Genomic DNA, 23544 nt, shown 5'->3' with positions numbered 1-23544 from the left:
TCCTGGCGGCATTGCAGGGTCAGCCAGGTGTAGCCATGGTGTGCTCCGCCGCTGTAAGCTACGTCCGGTCCACGTGCTCGGCCTCTTGGCACGGTGCCCAGTCCAGTCAAGCTCGCCCATGCTGTTGCAGGGCCTTCTGCGTCCACTCCATTGTCGAGGCACGGCACTTCCTCCCGCAGCCCATCCACTTACCGATCCCCTTCCACGCTGAGCGGGCGAGCCGGGCCTCCAGGTGGGTTCCTGGCTTGCGGCGCAGGTCCTCCGTCCATGGCGGGCGAATCCCCAATGTGCGGTGGGCGAGTCGGACCTTCTGTATCACAAACAATAACAAGACAGAGTGCAAGGGAGCAAGGTATAAAGAGTCTGAAGAAGGTTCTCGACCCGAAATGTCACCCATTCCTTCGCTCCATAGATGCTACCTCGCCCGCTGAGTTTCTCCATCATTTTTGTCTACCTTTGATTGTTCTAGCATCTGCAGTTCCTTCTTAAACAAGGTATGAAGCTTGATGTGCCAGGGCAATAACCTCTCGTTGAATGTCAGCAAGATAAAAGAGCTAGTTATGGACTTCAGCAGGCATGATCTAGCTGCTAGCACATGACCCAATTAGCATCAATCATGCGGAAATGGTGGAGAGCTTCAATTTCCCTGGTGTTAATATTACCAATGATCAGACGTGGACCGTTCACATTCACCTGACAGTTAAGAAGGCACACCAGCGCCTGTACCCCCTGAGGAGACTGAGGAAATTCAGCATGTTTCTTACAAATGTCTACAGATGTGCTGTGGCAAGCATTTTGGCGGGTTGCTTCACCTCTTGGTTTGGCAATAGTTCTGGCCTAGACTGCAATAAATTGCAAGAGTTGCAGATGTAGCCCACTCCATCATACAGACCAGACTCCCCACCAGTGACTCCATCTACACTTCATGCCGCCTTGGAATCTTACATTGGGGTAATTAAAGCTCCCCATTGTTCAGATTCAGATTCAGATTCAATTTTAATTGTCATTGTCAGTGTACAGTACAGAGACAACGAAATGCATTTAGCATCTCCCTTGAAGAGCGACATAGCAAACGATTTGAATTAAAAAAAATAATAAGTGTCCGGGGGGGGGGTGGTGATTGGCAGTCACCGAGGTACGTTGTTTAGTAGAGTGACAGCCGCCGGAAAGAAGCTGTTCCTCGACCTGCTGGTTCGGCAACGGAGAGACCTGTAGCGCCTCCCGGATGGTAGGAGGGTAAACAGTCCATGGTTGGGGTGAGAGCAGTCCTTGGCGATGCTGAGCGCCCTCCGCAGACAGCGCTTGCTTTGGACAGACTCAATGGAGGGGAGCGTGGAACCGGTGATGCGTTGGGCAATTTTCACCACCCTCTGCAATGCCTTCCGGTCGGAGACAGAGCAGTTGCCATACCATACTGTGATGCAGTTGGTAAGGATGCTCTCGATGGTGCAGCGGTAGAAGTTCACCAGGATCTGAGGAGACAGATGGACCTTCTTCAGTCTCCTCAGGAAGAAGAGACGCTGATGAGCCTTCTTGATCAGAGTAGAGGTATTGTGGGTCCAAGAGAGGTCATCGGAGATGTTGACTCCCAGGAACCTGAAGCTGGAAACACGTTCCACCTCCGTCCCGTTAATGTGGATTTGTGTGAAAAAATATAAAAACTATCCTATAGCATTTTCCCTTCCCTGAAATCTAACTGCAGCGTTGCTCTCTTTGGCTCATTGCAGGACTATAGAATGTTTCTTCTACTCTTTCTGATTATTTTTCTTTTGTCTGTCCTGTCTACGGGCAAGTGTCAGATGAGATGACTGCTAACATTGAATTGTTATTTAAGGCAGGAGGAGGATGTAAGCCGAGTGGTCAGGGCCAGTTATTTGTAGAATTTATTTTAATAACGAGCTTGTCACCAAGACAAGGGGAGATAATAAAGAGGATCAGTGTCTCTGTAATGTTCCCATGCATGACTACGTTCCTTAATGGTGGCATGACACATCAGTAAGTTGGTTGAAAATGGCAGAGGAAATTCCTTTAAGGCATAGAATATAAGAGCATGAAATTCATTCTAGAACTGTACACCAGGCAGTAAAAGTCCAATAATCTGCTGTCCAGCCTTTAGATAATGGAGCAAGTTCCCCAGCAATCCTTCCAGGTGTCACGCTGGTTCACTTGCATGGCCTCTAACCTCATCTAATGCATCTGGTGTTCTCGATGTGACCTCCTGTACATTGGTAACCCAAATGCAGACTTGGTGTCTGTTCACTGAACACCTGCACAAGGCCTGCTTGATCTCCTGGTTGCTCATCATTTTAATTCCCCTTCCCATTCCCAGACTGACATTTCTGGCCCGGGCCTCCTCCATTGCTGGAGTGAGGCCCAACGCAAACTTGAGGAACAGTGTCTTGTATACTGCTTAATTAATTTACAACCTAACGGTATGAAAGTTGAATTCTCCAATTTAGTATCTAATCTACAAACACACTCTTTTTTTCCCCCCCCCCCCCCCTCCTTGAGGTAGATAGTAGCTCAGGCCCTCTCTCTAGTTATTGACAGAATGGTTCAGCTGCATAATAACAGCTGGGAAGAAACTCCCTGAATCTGGAACTGTGCTTTTTCACACTTTTGTATCTCTTGCCTGATGGGAGAAGGGAGAAGAGGGAGTGACTGGGATGAGATTGGTCCTCGATTATGCTGGTGGCCTTGTGGAGGCAGCATGAAGTGTATAAGGAGTCGATGGAAGAGAGGTTGGTTTGTGTGATGGTCTGGGCTCCAGCCACAACTCGCTACAATTTCTTGCGGTCTTGGATGGAGCTGGCTGTGATGCATCCCGATAAAATGCTTTCTATGACGCATCTGTAGACGTTGGTGAGAGATGTTGGGGACATGTCGAACATCGTATGCCTTCTAAGGAACTATATCCTTCAGCAGAGAGGTTGAAAATCAGGGTGTATAGATTTAAAGTAATTGGTAGAAGGATCAGAGGTAAATATTTTCAAACATGGGCTAGTCTGAATTGGAACTTGCTGCCTGAACATGCGGTAGTGGCAATATTCTCGGCATCTTTAGGCAGTGGTTGAAAAACTGTGACTGCAGGCTTTTGGACGCAGTGCAAGAAGCTCCTTTATCAACTGACAACCAGGGTAGACTGTCAGAACCTTTTTCCCCAGGGCAGGCTTGGATAGGCACGTGGATGGATATGCAAGGAATGGAGGATTATGTACAGACAGGCAAGAGCTGGTCTTGGCATCATGTTCAGCACAGACATGGTGAGCCGCAGGGTTTGTTCCTGTGCTGCACTGTTCTATGTTCTATAAACACAGTGGGCCAAATTACCACCATCTATGTTCCAATTTTTGTATTATTCCATTTTCATGACAGCCTTAATCCTTTTTCAGTCTAATTCTTCCCATATCCTGGCACTGATCAATCACTCTTCTCGTGTAACCTTAACGTTCTATTAAATGAGTGCGGTTAGAACCCAATAATATTTGGATCAAGCCAATTGGGTCTCGAGTGTTTTTTTTTAATGTAATTCCACAAAGTTGCCACATTGTAACATGACAGACTTTTGTGTCATCTACAAACTTGCTCATTGTTCCTGCTACTGTATATTCACATCCAAGTCGTGAATAAATATTACAAGTAACTAGGATCTCCGCACTGATCTGTGTGGTGCACCACTCCCAATGAGAAAAGCTTCCACCACCAGCCCCTGCTTCCTCTCATTAAGCCAATTTGGATTCAAGTAGCTGGCTCGAGTCAAGTTAATGTGTTGGAAAGAACTGCAGATGCTGGTTTAAATCGAAGATAGACGCAAAATGCTGGAGTTACTCAGCGGGACGGGCAACATCGCTGGAGAGAAGGAATGGGTGAAGTTTCGCGTTCAGGCTATCTTCCAGTCAAGTTGAGTTTATTGTCACTTGCAGAGGTACAGGTGCAATGGAAACCTTGCAGCCGCATCACAGGTGCATAGGTTCGGAGCTGGGGTGATGCCTCCAGCAACTTCAAAGTTGGCTGCAGGAGGTGCCCCTGGGTCACAAGGATGGCTGGGTGAGGAGAAAGACGTCAGTTCGCAGGTCGAGGCAATGGAGGAAGGCCTGAGCGTGCGGGCATACTGTACTTCAAACTTTGTAAATGACAGCAAAACCTGGCATTGCCTGCATGTGTAAACATGCAAAATTTTGCTGTGCAGTTGCACGCGTAATAAATAATGCATCTTTGGACATATACACAAAATCATAAATTATACATAATTTGCATGTGCAATTTCCAAAAGAAAGAAGATTCTGCCATTGGATCCCAATACCTTAATCATCTAGATCAGACAACCATGCTGGACTTTATCCTAAGAAAGTCCTCGTAGAAAAAATCTACTGCCCCACTTTTATTGATCTCTGGTTAATTTAAAAAAAAAATCATACTAGTGAGGCAGGATTTCTGTCGCATAAAGCATGGCCATGTTCCTCCATCCTGTCTTCCTTAGTTTTACTCTTATTAACTTGGCACAGAAGTACTGTAATCCCAAGACGATCAGCCTGGAGGACCTGTTTAGGATCTATCACCTTGTCATTAATTGGTGCTACCACCCTGCCCCCTCCCCACCCCAGGCTTCTTTCTGCCTGCGTTCTGTTTGACATTATAGATCAGCCGAAAAGGCAGAGATATAAGGACATGGCCTCTTTTATAAATATCTGAAAAAAGACTGAGGGCTTTGCAAACGTGTTGGCTTCCTTGGCTGCCAAGCATAATTTTTTCCATCACTTTATTCTCGTACTTTTTTCCACAGCATTGTGTGTGCTGTCTAGATTTCCAAAATGCTGCTTTAATTAAGCTCTCAAATTCTTCTCTGCATAAATTGCATCTCATTTGAATTTTGCCGTTGCATTTTGTGAGCACTCGTGCGATAGATGCCAATGGCAACGTTATGAGCTTCCCTTCAAGGGCACACCTATTTGTTCTGGCCTTTTCTTGCCTCCACCTTATCTCCCCCCCCCGCCCCACCTCTACTTTAGTCTGAAGAACCGTTCCGACCCAAAACGTCACCTATTTTGCTTCCAGAAATGCTGCCTGACCCGCTGAGTTACTCCAACATTTTGTGTCTATCTTCAGGCCAATCCACGCTATGTTCCTCTGATCTTGGCCTCTTGTCTGTTTTCATCCTTTGGACATACATTGTAGGATAGTTATCTCGAAATGTTTTTGTTTTGGCACACATTTTCTTAAATCTCACGACACGGGTAACAGTGTTGTAAGCTATCATGTTGATACTGTGTTCAATTCCCATCTTGTTCTTTTCCTTGCGGTGTGGTTGGGGGCAATTTAACAATGTTAAAGTAAGTGTAAAACTGGAAATTGCAGTGGATACAAGCCGCTGTTCTCCATTTACCTCTTGCGGTTTTCTGCAACCTTAAAACCTGATCTTAAACATTTGCCAAGACCTCAAATTATCCTTTTAAACCATTTAACATAATGTTTAGACTTCAAACATTCTAAAACCAAGGATAATATCTTTAAAATAACTTCAACTATCTTGTTTATACCATTTCCCCCACCACTTCCCTGAACATGAGGTCACACTTCTTCCTAAAGTCCCACTGCTGCATGTGTAAGCCCTTCTACCATTCTGGAGTGGTGTGAGGGCACCATCTTTAAGAATTGTGTTTTATTAAATACTGAGGTTGTGTTTAATTTGTGTGTGTGTAATCCCACACACAAGTCACACGCGTCGGTGTGTGTGTGTGACAAGGTTACGTACTTTGTCTTTATTTTGTGATATACTGAGGCCTCGCAGGATGTGAATGGTAAAGAAATGTAAAACACCTAAATGCTTGGGATACAAGCAAGGTGAGCTGGAATTATTAGTTTAGTATAGGGACAGATTCTGTTATTAATGAAGCTGGAGAATGGGTGGGCAACATGGTTTAGATTTAATTAAGGAACTGCAGATGCTGGAAAATCGAAGGTACACAAAAATGCTGGAGAAACTCAGCGGGTGCAGCAGCATCTGAAGAAGGGTTTCGGCCCGAAACGTTGCCTATCTCCTTCGCTCCATGGATGCTGCTGCACCTGCTGAGTTTCTCCAGCTTTTTTTGTGTACCTTCGATTTTCCAGCATCTGCAGTTCCTTCTTGAACACTTTGTCTACTCCACTGCGAAATCTCCTCAAGGTATGCCTACTTTGAAGAAGTTCTCCTCCTCCCTCCGGAGACCAGCAGTCTGAAGAAGGGTTTTGGCCTGAAACGTTGCCTATCTCCTTCGCTCCATAAATGCTGCTGCACCCGCTGAGTTTCTCCGGCTTTTTGTGTACCTTTGATTTAACTAATCTGTACATGATGTGGAGCAGACTGTCCAGTAAAGCATTGAAGGGAATAGTGTCAGAAATTCAGTGAAGAGCTGAATAACTTTCTTTTTCCCCCCAGAAAAAGTGATTAAGGATAAGTAAAGCAAAATAAATCAAGTGTAACGAGATTTTGACATGTTTAAGTTTAGCAGTGGCTCTTTGGAATGCTATAACTCATCTTCTCTGTTCTGTGCTTTTCAAATTGTGATTTATTCAAACATCTGACATGAATGATGGGGCTTGGAAGAGTTTATCACATTGTTATGGCGGAGATTTGTTCAGTCATCATTTTTACTGCACCCTAAGCCTGGTTCAATTATCATTGTAAAATCGACTGACAAGTCCTTAGATCTGCAGTACATTGAAATGAGGGTTATAGCAGTGCATTTTATGCATGATACTGAAACTTGTAGAAGCAATAAATATAGATAATGTGCTGTTGCCAGGCTTAATGGACAAATACTGCTCAAACTTTTCCAAGATTGCTATTTTGGATGCAGTTTATTTATTCATTTTACAGGATAGTGGGCTTTTTATGCAAGTTAGTTCTGATCTTTCAAAGCTTGGCAAGATTTGATGTTTTCCTGCATTACTGTAATAAAGTCTGATCCTCCTGAATAACTTTCATTGACTGGTGATTGAAGTTGAGCCAAAATGACCTCCTTTCTATTTGCTCTACTTGGCACTGTCTAGCACCACAGCGATGAATATACTGACTGTAAACTGAAAATATCACTGTTCTCAATTGGTCCTTATTGGGATAGTGTGGGCACTCATTTTTTGGCATCCTCCGGTGTTGGTCTTAAGTCATTGACCTCCATTTACAATTTGAGGCTAGCAACGCGTAATTGAAGCTGCACTTAAATCACCTCTGTGCCATTTGGTCAGCAGTGCCGACCTATTCCTTAAAGAGTACTTCTTAAAATCTCTTTTACAACATTATTAAACAGCACATGCCAATGGTAACACAGTTATGAGGTCAGATAAGATTAGTTTATTGTCATATGTCAATATGTCAATTCAGAGATACAGTGCAGAAACGGACCCTTCGGCCCACCAAGTCCGCACCGACCAGTAATCCCCGCACACTAACAGTATCCTGCACACACTGGGGACAATTTACATTTGTGCCAAGCCAATTAGCCTACAAACCTGTACGTCTTTGGAGTGTGAGAGGGAACAAGAGCTTCCCGGGGAAAGCCCATGCAGGTCGCAGGGAGAACGTACAAACTCCATAAAGGCAGCACGCATAGTCAGGATTGAACCTGGGTCTTTGGCGCTGAAGGCCAGCAACACTACTGCTGCGCCACCATGCAGCCAAAATATACCAGGGTGCAATGAAATGAAATGTCCACTTGAAGATCATGGCGGTGCTGGCTCGCAGGGCTGAATGGCCTACTCCTGCACCTATTGTCTATTGTCTATAAGACAACAGTAAGTGGTCTACATACAGCAATGATAAATGATAAATACACCTATAAACACAAACACAACAACAAAACAGCAGAATGGAACATTATGCAACGCTAGATCTGAGTAGTGCAAAAGAATATTAACATAAAACACATCAATTGAAGCAGCAGACAATTTGCATCTCTTCTATCATCATCTCACACTTTTTATCCTTTTATTTCTGGCCTTTGTCTAACCATCTGCCTATCAAAAAACCCCTGCGACTATATCCACCTATTACTTGCCAGGCTTTGTCCTGTCCCGACCTTTCTTCCAACCTTCTTCCCCCCCCCCCCCCCCCCCCCCCCCCCCCCCCCCCCCACAATCAGCCTGGAGAAGGGTTCCGTTCCAAAAACATCACATCCATGTTCTCCAAAGATGCTGCCTGACCCACTGAGTTACTCCAGCACTCTGTCTTGTTTAGTCAAAGTTTATAGCAGGATATCGATCCGTTACTGAAGTGGGTGGAGAAATGGCAGATGAGATTTAATCCAAGCAAACGTAAGGTGTTGCACTTTGGGAGGGCAAATGTTCAAGGAGAGTTTACAGATCTGTTCATCAAGACCCTTAAAAGCATTGACATACAGATGGACCTTGGAGCAAGTCCATAGGTCCTGAAAGTGGTTCTTTCCCAATACCCTTCCATGTCTGGCAGTCTATCCCTCTTTTTAGAATGTATTCAGCGACTTGGTCTTGTGCGAGCAAATTCCACAGGTTGAGCACGCCAAGAGTGAAGACATTTCTCACCTCCATCCTAAATCTCGTGTGGTGTACTCTGAGACTGTGATTCCTTGTTCTAGACACCCAGCCAAGAGAAACGCCTCCCTGCATCCCGTCTGTCTCACCCTGTCAGAGGTTTCAATTAAATCCTCCTTGGTTGCAGTTTTATCCATGTTGTCCATTTTAGTCTAAGTTCTTTGCTTACTCTTTTGTGTAATATTCTGCCCTTTCATTGATTTTCCACAGATATTGTACCTTGCCACATCTTCTGAATGCATTTTATAACATTGTGGTGCTTTTGGTGATGAATTGGCAAATGTTGTCACATTAGTTTTTGAACGCTCTTGTCTGAGTGGCAGATTGATGGAAATTGTTTATACTGTATCCCTACAAAACCGAGCTCCAAAAAATCATTCTCCACACCCTTGTACTCTTCATTATAGCTCCTGGAACTGGAGAATTCTTTGCGTAGAAAGGAACAGCAGATGCTGGTTTAGATGCAGAGTGCTGGAGTAACTTAGTGGGTCAGAGAGCATCTCTGGAGAAAAAGGATGGATGAAGTTTTGGGTGGGGACCTTTCTTCATTCTTTCCCCTTCCAGTGTTGTTTTGCACAAGGATTCACAGAGTCATACAACACGGAAGCAGCCCCTAGGGAATATGTAATTCTGCATTTAGTGTGTGTAATGAACCAAATTTGATTAGGGAGCTTAAGGTAAATGATGGCAGGATCTTTTCATCCCAAAGAGGAAGATAGATTCCAAGGAGAGAATTAAGCGACTGTGGCTGACAAGGGAAATCAAAGACAGCTTAAAAGTTTTTAAAAACCAACAAAAGGTAACTAAAAAGGCAATAAGGGAATAAAAGAAGAAAATATGAAGATAAGCTAGCCAATAATATAAAAGCGAATTCCAAAAGTTTCGTCAGATATAGAAATAGTAATATAGAGGCAAGAGTGGACATTGGACCTCTGGGAAATGGTGCAGGAGAAGTAATGGGGAATAAAGAAATGGCGGTTGAATTGAATACATTTTTTGCATTCAATTTTTTGCATTAAGATTTCAATGCACCCTCTTCAGCTTTGATGTCTGTGACTATGAGCCGCTCTCTTGTGATTCTCCAAACCCCTGGATTATGCACTGTGTGCGTTTTGGAGCTGTTAATATCTATAGTCGCTGTTCAGAATCTCACAGCTGATCAACATCTTGCTAAAAAGTGTTGGGGAATAAAGAGAAACTAGCTTCAAGTTAGTGACTAAAAATTGGAGATAGTGTTAAATGAATGATGTTCCAGTTTGCAATATTGCAAACCATGGAATTAAATGTTGGCCATTCGGTATAGCTGACAAATAGTCTGGTCCAGTCAGTTTAATGTCACTACTTGAGTTTTTAAGTCCATAGCCTAGTCTTCCACAATATGTTGGCATCAAGCAGGCACAGCAGTCTCTGACATTGGGGAAAATGCATGCATAGAAAGTGTGGGCACTCAGGGTGGCACCTGTGAACATGGGTTGGATCTGTGATGTGATGGAACCCTCTCCCCTCTCTGTATCTTCAAAACCACTTTTTGTACTCTTGATGAGGCATCATCTTTTTGATTAAAAAGAGTACTTTCTATGAGCTCGCTTTTTCCAAACTTTCAGCAGACATAATTCCGTGGGGGAAATTACCCTAATTAAGGAAAAACAAAAACAAGTATGTGTCTGCTGCGTTGAGTGCAGAAACATTGGCACAGAATCTGGCTGAACAGGAAACACTTCCAAGAAGAAATGGAGGAGTTGACCAGATGCCAAAAATACACGATTGTGATGAAAACCATTTTTGGTGGAGTTTGGAAAAACACAACAGTGCCATTTTGTTTATGTTATCCACGGCTGGTGTAAAACCTAGTTGCTTATTGATAAACCTTTCCCAGAAACTTTTTTAGCTTCTATCTAAAGTTTGCAACATTTTAATTTTAGTTTAAACAGCGCAGAAACAGGCCCTCGGCCCACAGAGTCTGTGCCGACCAGCGATCCCCGTACACTATCCTACCCACACTAGGGACAATTTGCAATTTTACCAAGCCAATTACCTTAGAAACCTGTATGTCTTTGGAGTGTGGGAGGAAACTGAGCTTCCGGAGAAAACCGACACAAGTCATGAGGAGAACGTACAAACTCCATGCAGACAGCACCCGTAGTCAGGATGGAATTCGGGTCTCTGGTGCTGTAAGGCAGCAACTCTATATCACTGAGCCTCCATGCTGCCCTTTTGTGGATGATACATCATTCTTCATCCAAGGTTCACCCACACCAATTGTGGACATTGGACTTTGTCTTTGGAACAGATACACTACAATGTTGAGAACTATATTCTGTGCTCTGTAGCTTCCTATTTGCTCTGCCCATTGTACTTGAGTTGGACTTAATTATATATATATATATGTATAATATTAGCTGATCTGATTGGATAGAGTCATGGAAACAGGCCCATCAGCCCAACTGTTAGGGGAGGTCGATGAGGGGGGATCTTATAGAAACATATAAAATTATAAAAGGACTGGACAAGCTAGATGCAGGAAAAATGTTCCCAATGTTGGGCGAGTCCAGAACCAGGGGCCACAGTCTTAGAATAAAGGGGAGGTCATTTAAGACTGAGGTGAGAAAAAAACATTTTCACCCAGAGAGTTGTGAATTTATGGAATTCCCTGCCACAGAGGGCAGTGGAGGCCAAGTCACTGGATGGATTTAAGAGAGAGGGAGTTAGGGCTCTAGGGGCTAGTGGAGTCGAGGGATATGGGGAGAAAGCAGGCACGGGTTATTGCTAGGGGACGATCAGCCATGATCACAATGAATGGCGATGCTGGCTCGAAGGGCCGAATGGCCTTCTCTTGTACCTATTTTCTATGTTTCTAACTCATTCATGCCGACCAAGATACCCCATCTAAACTAGTCCTGGACAATAGCACGCAAATCAGAGCTTATCACTGATTCTTGGTACGCGTGACAACGATAAACTGATACTGGTACTTTGTAGCTCACTGTTGGCTCAAAGGATATTGAAAGATATTGGGGCTGGATTGGGTCACTGGGTGTATGAAAGGAAAACCATATTTGACAAATCTGTTCAAACCTTTTGTAGTTGTAGTTTGCAAAATCGATAAGGGAGGTTTGAACCTTTGAAAAGCCCTTGATAAGAGGTTATTACCAAAATTTAGAGCGCACTGTATTTGAGGTGAGTTTGCAGGCAAAGTACAGCAGAAAGAAGGTTTAAAAGAGTGCTGATTGCTTGGCTCATTGACAAACACGGCAGGCAATAAGAAGTGAAGGTGGAGTGGAGTGGCCCTAATGGGAGTGGCTTTGTGTTGAGGGTGGCACAATGGCGCAGCGGGAGAGTTACTGCTTTACACCGCCAGCGACCCACGTTTGATCATGACTACAGGTGCTGGCTGTAAAAAGTTTATACATTCTTTCTGTGACCGCGTGGGTTTCCTCTGGGTGCCCCAGTTTCTTCCTACACTCCAAAGACGTACAGGTCGGTAGGTTAATTGACTTTGATGAAATTGTAAATTGCCCCTAGTGTGTAGGATAGTGCTAGTGTGCGGGGTGATCGCTGGTTGGCGCGTACTCGGGTTGCCCGTTTCCACACTGTATCTCTAAAGTGTAAAGTTTAACAGTGCTGCGTGTGAGGGTAAGTGTCGAGGTTTGGTTCGAGAGGCTTCAGCGAGGTGGCTGAGCAAAGGGTGACGCCAAGATAGAGCACAGTCTTTGTTTTGTAACCTTCTTCTCACATGCTGCCGGGATGCTGTTCCTGCTGGATGTGGGTAGTCGAGGGCTTCCAGTGTACTTGTGGGAAGTGCGTCCAACAGCAGCTCGTAACTGAGTGAAGGAACCGGAGCCGCAGGTCCCTTTGATTAGGCCCTCTTCAATACTAATGCAGCTCTTGTCCTCCTCTCCAAAACCCGCTAAACATCCTAGAGAAGACTGAAATCTCAAAGCCTCAATGAGGTTTGGTTCCATTGAATGCTGCTGTGGAATGTCGTGCTGGCGACTTTGGCTGAGTATTCCACAAAAACAGTGACTAAATTCCTTTAGGGATGAGAATGGGTTGATGTGGAGCAGGTAAAATAGCAACAATTAAGTGGCGGCACGGTGACGCAGCAGTAGAGGCGCTTGTCTTTACGGAGTTTGTACGTTCTCCCGTGACCTGCGAGGGTTTTGTCCGGGATCTCCAGTTTCCTCCCACACTCAAGACGTACAGGTTTGTAGGTTAATTGACTTGGTATAATTGTAAATTGTTCCTAGTGTGTGGAGGATGGTGTAAGTGTGCGGGGATTTCTGATTGGCGCAGACTCAGTGGGTCGAAGGGCCTGTTTTCCGTGCTGTATCTCCAGCTAAACTAAAATTGAGAGATAAATAAACAATCAGGCAATTAAAGGATATTTCTTGATTAGTACGTGTGTCGGAGGTTAAGGGGCGAAGGTGGGAGAATGGGGTTAGGTGGGAGAGATAGATCAGCTGTAATTTAATGGCGGAGTAGACTTGGTGGGTAACATGGTTGGCACAGACATTGTTTGCAGAAGGGCCTGTTCCCGTGAGGTATTGTTTTATGATCTGGTGGGTTGCTTTTGGTACACAGAATTCTTTTGTCTTCCGGGCGGATGTTTTTATTATAATTATATTGTGCCATTATCGGAGATGAGACGGGACTAATTCAATTATTTCAATTTAAATTGTTGCCAGTACTTGATAGTAACCAGAAGTGAAATTAGCAACTCTCACCAGTTTCTGCAAAGGCTGAGATTGGCCAGTGAGCAGGCGCCTGGTTCGGAAGGATTATAACCAAACTAGAGTATGGGATTAACAGTGACTTGGAGTCGGAACTGGTTGACGGATAGAAGACACGGTTGTGGTGGAAGGACAATATTCGGGCTGGAGATCTGTGACCAGTGGGATTCTGCAGGGATCGGTGCTTGGACCCATGCTGTTTGTGATATCTATAAATGACTTTGATGTAAATGCAGATTGGTTGGTTTGTAAATTTAAGGATGACACTAATGCCCCAGTCCCACTTAGGAAACCTGAACGGAAACCTCTGGAGACTTTGCGCTCCACCCAAGGTTTCTGTGGGGCTCCCGGAGGTTTTCGTCAGTCTCCCTACCCGTTCCACTACCTGCAACCTCCGGAAACCACCTGCAACCTCCGGGAACCGCACGGAAACCTTGTGTGGAGCGCAAAGTCTCCAGAGGTTTCCGTTCAGGTTTCCTAAGTGGGACAGGGGGCATAACATTGCTGGAGTTGCAGACTGTGAGGAAGGCCGTCAAAGTATGCAGGGGGATTTCGAACAGCTGCAGAAATGGACGAAATAGCAGATGGAGTTTAATTTGTGCAACTGTGAGGTGTTACACTTTGGGAGGTCGAATATAAGGGGAAATATATACAATTTATGGCAAGAAACTTAACAGCACTGATGTACAGAGGGATCTTGGGGGTCCAAGTCCACAGCTCCCTGACAATGGCAACACAAGGAGATAGAGTGGTATGCTTGCCTTCATTGGTTGAGGCATGGAATATACGTCAGGAAGTCATGATGCATCTTTTATAGTTAGGCTGCAGTTCTGATTATCCCAATACAGGAAGGATGCGGAGGCTTTGGAAAAGGTTCAGAAGAGGTTTATCAGAACAACGCTTGGATTAGACAATACTAGTTATAAGGAGAGATCATAAATGATAGGAGCAGAATTAGGCCATTTGGCCATCAAGTTTACTCCGCCATTCAATCATGGGTGATCTATCTCTCCCTCCGAACCCCATTCTCCTGCCTTCTCCCCATAATCTCTGACACACATGTGCACACTTGGATTGTTTTTTCTGGAAAGCTGGAGGTTGAGGGGAGACCTGAGAGAAGTCTGTAATATTCTGAAAGACATAGACAAGATAGACAGTCAGAACCTTTTTCGCAGGGTGTAAATGTTAAAGATGAGAGGGCATAGCTTTAAGGTGAGAGGGGCGCAGTTTAAAGGAGATGTGTGGGGTAAATTCGTTTTTTTTTTAAAAGAGGGTGGTGGGTGCCTGGAACGTGCTGCCGGAGGTGCTAGGGGCAGATCCGATAGTGATGTTTAAGAGACTTTTGGATTGGCATGTGGGTTAACAGGAAATAGAGGGATATGGATCATGTGCAGGCAGATAAGAGTTGGCCTTAGCATTATGTTTGGCATGGACATTGTGGGCCGAAGGGCCCGTTCCTGTGCTGTTCTGTACTATGTTCTAGAGTGGTGTAAGTGTCCACTGAGGCATCTATGAGCCAATTGTTCAGCATCCAGTCTGCTGACTGCAGATTTTGGCACAACTGATGCATAAGTGCCTCGGTATTTTTGGAAGTGCCAGAGCACATGATGGATTGTTAGGTTGTAACGTTATAGCTGGGATGTTACATAATGATGCTGAGCTTTCTCAATGTCAGCTTTCTGTTGTCTCCAGTGTGTGAAATGATGCTTATTTTTCTCCTACTTGACCAGCATGCTGGCGTTGTGCAGAGCTAATCCCGTGTATTGTGTGTGTGCCTGTGTGTTGGGAAATTGGAGTGATGTCCCCCCCATTCCCCTCCCCACCACACCATACACCATCCCTGTTGTAAAGCTGCCTGTCCTGCTGAGTTACTCTAGCATTTTGTGTCTACCTTCGATTGAAACCAGCATCTACAGTTCTTTCCTGCACATACACCATCCCTGTTTCCAGCTTTCAAATATACTAGCTGCATTGGAAAACTTGAGTTATGGATTCCATCATCAGCAAGTTTAAGTTCCAGTTCCACCTCCAGTTTAATTCCACCTCCAGTTTAAATCCACCTCCAGTTTAAATTCCATTTGGAATATGGAGGACCAAGAAACCAAGGTTTGAAGAATAGGATATGAGCAGTGAGCAGCCCTGTGCATTCACCCATGTCCTGGGCTTGTGTTTCCCATTATCCTGGCTTTTCCCCACTGCAAGTGAAATGGGAGCAGACCACACAGCAACTGAATGAGTTTATGCTGGTGGCTTTCTCAACTCTATATTCCCATTCTATAGCAAAGTTATTCCAAAGTTATTCTGGAATTCAGCTTAATTTTGGTTGGTGCATTTTTGAACTTTTTATCTAGTTGTACGTCCAAAATGTCAGCATCTGTACTTTTATGATTTTCATTTACTTCAAAATTTTCATGGAGTTATAGAACTGTCAGCACATAAATGGGTTTGTCGGCCCACCAAGTCCATGCTAACCATTTGCCTATCTAAACTAAGCCCTTTTGCTCACATTAGAACTATATTTATTGTCCTGCCTCTTTAAATATCTGTCTAGATGCCTCTTAAAGACAGTAATTGTATATGATTCCACCACAGTCTCTTTCAATACGTTCCAAGCATCAGCCACGGTCTGTGTTTAAAAAAACAACTTGCCCCTCTAATTCCCTGTAAAACTCCTTCCTCTCACCATAAAACTATGCCCTCTTATTTTTGATATTCCCACTATGTGTGCAAAAGGTTTTTGACTATCTACACTATCTGCTCCTCAATCTTGTTGACCACAATTGGACCATTTTTTCCCCATGGTATTTTTATTCTTTTAATTTGCAATCCATACAAGTTCTTTGTCAACTCTTTATTTTAACTATTAGTTGCAGCATGTTTGTAGCTATGATTTGTAATTTTGTTTCTCGATCTACCTTCCCTATAAGCCGAACAATAATCATTCAGATTTATGATCTGAGTTTTGGTCTTGTCCAAAACTTGACATAGGATTCTGGAATTCTGTTATCATTCTTCCGCAGAATTATCCTTGTAACTGGAAGGTAACGGAGTATTGCGTGCAGTTCTGCTCACCCCATGACAGGAAGAATGTGGTGGCTTTGGAAAAGGTGCAGAGGAGTTTCTCCAGGATGCTGCCTGAATTAAGGGATATTAGCTAAAGTAACAGACTTGGGATTGTCTTCTCCAAAACACCGGAGGTATTGCAAGGACACCTGATAGAAGAGTATAATATTATTATGAGAGGCATAGATAGGGTAGATGGTCAGAACCTTTTTCCCAGGATGAAAAAATCAAATACTGGAGGGAATAGCTTTAAGACGAGAGGGGAAAAGTTTCAAGATAGAAACATAGAAAATAGGTGCAGGAGGAGGCCATTCGACCCTTCGAGCCAGCACTGCCATTCATTGTGATCATGGCTGGTTGTCCCCAATCAATAACCCGTGCCTGCCTTCTCCCCATATCCCTTGATTCCACCAGTCCCTAGAGCTCTATCTAACTCTCTCTTAAATCCATCCAGTGATTTGGGGGACAAATTTATTTTTTAACACAAAGGTTGGTGAGTGACTGGAACGTGTTGCCATTGCTGGTGGTGGAGGCAGATGCGATAGTGGTGTTGAAGAGACTTTTGTATGGGCATATGGTATGTAGGAAGTGGAGGAATATGGATTATATGCAGGCAGATAAGAGATGTACATTGCATCATGTTCATTGTGGACTGAAGGGCCTGTTCTTGTGCTGTATTGCTCTCTGCTCCATGTTGTCATTGAACCTGACAGCTTTGAAAGGATGGCAAATTTGTTGAATTCATTGCCACAGATGGCTATGGTAGCCGAGTCTTTGGGTATTTTTAGAATAAGGATTGACAGCTTCTTGATTGGTAAGGGTGTCAAAGCTTACGGGGGAGAAGACAGGAGAATGGGGTTGAGAAGGAAAGATAGATCACTCATGATTGAATGGTGGGGTAGACTCGATGGGCTGAATTACCTAATTTTGCTCTTATGACATGAATAGAGCTAGGCTGTTTAGGCACTAAAAAACTGAAATAGGCAGGCAAAAAGGCACAAAAATGGCATGAAAAACGCATTTATTGACATAGGCATTATAATATTAAAATTATAATATGAAGGTATACTACATTAAATTACCAAAGTTGCCTGGTTGCACATAATTACCAGCATTTTTTTCAAATTACAACTACCTTTCTGGTGTTGAACTATGCCGTCTGTCAGACAGAATATGCTTCATCAGCTGAGGTCACTGGTGCATAACCAAAACAAGCTACAAACTCTTTATTCATGTCGATATCTTGTGCATTACAACTACCTTTGAGAACTTTAGCTATGTTCTGTATTTCTTCAAGATCTTTGTTCGCTAAAATCACTCTCTCACATTGTCCTTGTATGTCTTTACCTACATCGCCAGGAATTTTACGAATATCGTCAGTTACTTTGTTGAAAACCTGCAAGTTATTCACCAATGTTTCGCCACGTTTCTCAAGGGAAGTGATGGCTTGTGGGAAGTTTGCAAAATTGGAAGCAATAAACACAAGATCACGGTGGAGGGACTTTTTCTGCATGATTTCACTGACAATCCTGACTGCAGCAGATTATTCTTCTTCTTCAAAACAGTTGACGATTTATTTTATCTTTTCAAAATTTGCAGCATAGCAGAGATCCATGTACCCCGCCTACTCATAACGGGCTGAGGAGGTAGCGGAATCTCGGGTGCCATTTCCTTGAACAACTGCACACGTGACAGTGCTTTGAGGAAGGTTTTATTAACATTGGAAACTAGGTGATCGACATTTAGAAACAAGCTATGTATGTGCTTGTTAATTCTATGAAGTCCTTGAGCTAAGCATGTCAAATGCAACATTTTGGGGAATAAAACTTTAAGAGCACGAGCAGCTTTTTTCATGTATGGAGCTGCATCAGTCATAAACAGAAGAACATTCTTGTGTTTTATACCACCTGGCCAAAGTACAGCAAGTGAAGATGTAAACAACTGAGCAATAGTTGAGCTGTTTGACTTCTCCAATACTTCCGTTGTCAATACACCTTTGATGGTTGACCTGCCTCCAGTGTACCGTTGACCACATTGGCAAAATATCTCTCCATGTTGGCTCGTCTATTGAGATCCATATTTTGTGGCATGCAATTTCATCTCTAATTTTCTGCACAATAATGTTGAAGTTGCTGCCAACATAATTTTTCCATAATGATGACTCGCTTGGTATATGTTCCTCTGTGTATTTCTCCAAAAATACGTCTGAGAGATTTGTTTTCCAATTTCCACAGTGGAATTCCAGCATCAATGAATGCCTTGCACAGATCACTCAAACTCAGATTTGCGACCGGAGCCAGTAGTAAAAGCAGTGAGGAGACGAGCTTGGGTTTTTTATTTGGGTAGTCTACACCCCAGCGGAATCGATTTCTCCAATTTTAGATAGCCCTTGTCTCCTCCCTCCTCCCCCTTCCCCACTCTCCTACTAGTCCTACTATCTCCGCCTCCCCCCCCCCCCCCCCCCCCACACCAGTCTGAAGAAGGGTTGCAACCCGAAAAGTCGCCTATTCCTTCTCTCCATAGATGCTACCTCACCCACTGAGTTTCTTCAGCATTTTTTGTCTACCTTTGATTTTTCCAGCATCTGCAGTTCTTTCTTAAATAGATCTTGGAGAAGACTGAACCAGTGGCAGCGGCACGAACGAATGAACGACCGACGGTGACACCCCCGGTTTCGCCCCGGTGGTGGAATTTTCTTGTAAGTTATACTATGTTAACACGTTAATAATAACATTAATATTAACGTGTTAACATAGAAAACGTCATTGTAATCACAGTACAACTAGAGAAAATAGCACGACCTTTTAACAAAAAGGCAAAAAATGGCTGATTTAGGCACTCGGTTGTGAAAAAGGCATTAAAAAGGTGAAATCATCAAAAAAAGGCATGAAAAGGCACACGGCATTTATGGCAAAATCCTGGCTCTACTTATGAACATGAACTTATGAGCAATGTGAGATGAAATGGCCTGTTCTGTTGGTTGCTTGGCATGCCAGCCAAGAACTCTACGACTGCTTGGTGTCTTGTGAGGAACGGTGATGTTGCCTTTGTGCTGTGGCTTGTTAGATTTCATACATGCTGGCTGTTTGTTCAATGACAACTCACTGCTAAGCCAACAATAAGTATTCTGTGACTGACCTCTTCCCAGTTTCCAGCATTCTCCCCACACTGCGTCAAATTAATTGATGTTTCTTGTCTCCTTTCAGATTGCCATAGATGGACTGATATCCTCGATACGAATGGAGCAACACAAGAATATCTGCTTGTCGGATCATTTGGTGCTTGAAACAAAATAAAAATTCTTGGATTGACTGTAAGTCCCTTTGGGTTTTTTGACTGAGCTTTATGTAATGTGGCAGGGTAGAGATTGCCTGCATGTTGAATAACAGACCACTTTATGGTCAAGGGGCTGCTATAGGATGGCGGACTGCAGGGGTGATGCGCCGTTGTGTATGGCTGCTCCGCCTGCAGTCCGTCCTTTCACCCTTTTTTATTTTTATTTTTAGGCCTGTCACTATAAAATGTTTGTTGGAGGTCTTTTATGTGGTGGGTGGGGGGAGGGGAAGGGGGAAACTATTTTAATCCCAGTCCTACCTGGTCGGAGATGCGGTTTTCCTCCGAACCGCATCTTCGTCCTCTCTGTGCGGCCTACCATCGAGCTGGAGCAGCACTGGAGCGGCGTTTCCTGCCGGGACTACAGCTTCGCCGGCGGTGCAAATGCTGGGACACCAACACGGAGCGGGCGATGCCTTACCGGGTCGCCTTGCGGTAAGCTCCGGGGCACTGTGACCGCCGACTGCAACATCGTTGAGCTGCGGCTGCAGAGCGTCCAGCCGCGGGCGGGCGGCACTGGATTTCAAACACCGCGGAGCCTGGGATCCGAGATCGCCAGAGTCGGAGGTCCGGCCGGCGCGGCCTGAGAACTTTGGACATTGCAGTCTTCGGGGAGGAAGCGGCCGCTTCAGTCCAAGCCGCTGAAGAATGTTCACCCGACGCCGATGATCCAGCTTCGCGGCAAGAGGGCCTGAAAACACCGGGTTGGCTGAGGAGGCCACATATAGACCCCGACCTCGGGTGGACTATGAGGAGGAGAACTGGATATTTTTAGTGCCTTCCCTCACAGTGAATTCTGCTGTGGGGGGACGTTTCTTGTTGATTTCTATAGTGTACTGTTCTGTGTCTTTTTTCTTTTTCTTTTTTTATTTTATATGGATTTATTGACATTTAATCTATTCAATTAGTTTAATCAATCTCTGTAAAGCACTTTGGTTCAAAGTGATTTTGTTTAAAAGTGCTATATAAATAAATATTATTATTATTATTATTATTATAGGATACACATGTCACCCTGAGTTTCGATTGTTCTGACTTTGATCGCCGTCTCTGACGTGCTTGCCATGGCAGCAGATGAATTCTTGATGCAAGTGCTGGTAGAAATGAAAGTGGAAAATGATTGGTATTGGTTTTGGCACGATGAGCATATGGCACCTTCAGTAGAATGAATGAATGATACTTTATTGTTACTTGTGACAAGTCATGGTGATATTCTTTGTTTTGCATACACAAAGTATGCAAAGAGTCGCCACATGAAGGCTGCCAACAAAGTTACGAAGTATCCTAATATCTGTAGATCATAGCACCTTGTAACACAAAGGAAACTACCTGGCTCTTTGTGCCTGTTGAATAAAGGAGAGTGTTTAAAGCCAGATGATGCTAACACGGAGAGAAAGTCGAGAAGCAACCACCCAAGGTAGGAATCTGATGAAAACACGATTCATCCTCACACCTTTCTAGCTGCTCATGGTATATTTATTGCAAAGGCTTCATGGTGGATAGACACAAAAAGCTGGAATAACTCAGCGGGACAGGCAGCATCTCTGGAGAGAAGGAATGGATGACGTTTCGGGGCGCTTTAATCAGGCATAATTCATAGCTGAGGCATCTTTTAACACTATTGCTTCAAAGGGCATTGCTGTTTGTTAGATCATGCAGATAAGGGATTGCGGATTGCAAGGATTGATTGGAAAATTATGGTTCTGGCGTTTTAAACAGTGGCACGGAAAGTAATGCATCAATCAAGGTGAATCCTGCCAAGATGTACTAAAATTTTTCTTAATTGAATTTTGAAGACGTAGATAAACTTTGTTGAGGAGGAAATATTTTCTCATGAGATGTGGGATTTAAACATTCACTGTTCACACCGTTAGCTTGTAAACTACCCAGGTGGAATATGAGTTGCTGTTCTTCCATTTGCTGTTAACTCTGGCAATAGAGGAGACCCAGGGCAGACAGTTTGATATTGGAATAGGCAGGAGAATTATAATGGCTAACCACTGGGAGCTTCAGCTAGCCCTGGTGAGGCCACATTTAGAACATGTTCAGTTTTGTCCACCCTGTTATAGGAAAGATGTTGTTAAACTGGAGAGGGTGCAGTAAAAATTTACAAGGATGTTACCAGGACTTGAGGGCCTGAGCTATAGGGAGAGGTTAAGCAGACTAGGACTTTATTCCAGGGAGCACAGGAGAATGAGGGGTGATCTTATAAAGTTGTTCAAAATCATGAGAGGAATAGATAGGGTAAATGCACAGAATTTTTTAACCAGTTGGGGAATCAAGAACCAGAGGACACAGGTTTAAGGTGGGGGGGAAAGATTTAATAGGAACCCATGGGACAACTTTTTGACACAAAGGTTGGTAGGTATATGGAAAAAGCTTCTGGAGGAAGTAGCCGAGACAAGTACAATCGTGACATTTAAAAAACATTTGGACTGGTACATGGATATGATAGGTTTGGAAAGTTACGGGCCAAATGCAGGCAAATGGTTCAAGTGTAGATGGTGCATGTTGGTCGGTGTGGGCAAGTTGTTCAGAAGGGCCTGTTTCCACACTCTGTTACTCTGCGACTCACATAACACATCAAGGAGGCTGCCTAGTCTATGCTTGGCATCACAGATGCACAAGAGGCCATATTGAGAGCACGCAATTCAATAGACGAGGTTGGAGGAGGGGCAGGTGTTACAGTGGCAGGGCAAAGAGAGGGATAACCATACCAAGGAGTCAGAGAGAGAGAGTAAGAGAGTAGTCTCTGCAAACTAGGGGACATAGATTTAAGGTGAGCAGAGCAAGATTTAAAAGGGAATCGAGGAGCAACCATTCCCAACAGTTCTATATGTTGCCAGAGGGGGTGCTAGAGATGGGTACAATTGAGAATGTAAAAGACACTTGAGCAAGCACATGGGTAGAAACTGTTTGGTAAAATATGAGCCAGGAGAGACTAGCTAGGTTAGACAACTTTTTCCAGCATGGATGTGTCAGGCTGAGGAGCCTGTTTCTGTGCTGTGCAGTTCTATTCCACTAAGGTTGGGCCAAGACTGACGAACTTCTGCAGTAAAGTTTTGGGCTTGGGAAGACGGCGAGGGGTGGCACAGTGGAGCAGCAGTAGAGTTGCTGCACTTGCAGCACCAGAGACCCCGGTTCAATCCCCACTACGGCTTCTGTCTGTACCGAGTTTGTACGTTCTCCTCCTGACCATGTGGGTTTTCTCCAAGATCTTCGGTTTCCTCCCACACTCTGAAGATGTACAGGTTTGTAGGTTAATTGGCTTGGTATAAGTATAAATTGTCCTTGGTGTGTGTAGGGTAGCGGTTGTGTGCAGGGATCGTAGGTCGGTGCAGACTCGGTGGGCTGAAAGGCATGTTTCCACGCTGTATCTCTAAATCTGTACCTGTTGCATTCTTGTTCTTTAATTTACTGCACCTTCGAAAGCCTCCTCAAAGCTGACTGATGCATTCAGCCACCTCCACTATCGGTTGCTCTCAGTTAATGCATTAGATTATGTGCAGTGAAGGAAGTGATACATGGATGAAGGAGCGTGTTGTGGAACTGAAACCCTGCACTCCACTGATTGTTGTTTCGATTCATGATCGATTAGAATAGTTTAGAGATACAGTGCGGAAACAGGCCCTTTGACCCACTGTGTCCACACCAACCAGCGATCCCCGCACATTAACACTATCCTACACCCACTAGGGACATTTTTTACATTTACCAAGCCAATTAACCTACAAACGTGTACGTCTTTGGTGTGTGGGAGGAAACCGAAGAGCTTGGAGAAAACCCACGCGGTCACAAGGAGAACGTAGAAACTCTGTACAGACAGCACCCGTAGTCGGGATCGAACCCGGGTCTCCGGTGCTGCATTTGCCGT

The 23544-nt window shown here is 44.2% G+C and overlaps 1 protein-coding gene across 6 annotated transcripts in view; it reads left to right on the top strand.

Moving 5' to 3' along the window:
• disp1 (dispatched homolog 1 (Drosophila)) overlaps window positions 1-23544 on the top strand; it is a 212072-nt gene that overhangs the window by 30151 nt on the left and 158377 nt on the right. For all 6 annotated transcript variants that reach the window (XM_055636204.1, XM_055636200.1, XM_055636205.1 and 3 more), the window contains exon 2: window positions 19544-19650. The gene's annotated coding sequence lies outside the window, so the exon portion shown is untranslated. The remainder of the gene's footprint in view (window positions 1-19543; window positions 19651-23544) is intronic.

The sequence above is a fragment of the Leucoraja erinacea genome, chromosome 5 (genome assembly GCF_028641065.1).
Source record: "Leucoraja erinacea ecotype New England chromosome 5, Leri_hhj_1, whole genome shotgun sequence".
NCBI lineage: Eukaryota > Metazoa > Chordata > Chondrichthyes > Rajiformes > Rajidae > Leucoraja > Leucoraja erinaceus.
Note: the sequence above shows the minus strand (reverse complement) of the source record. Positions and strands in the feature narration are given on the sequence as shown.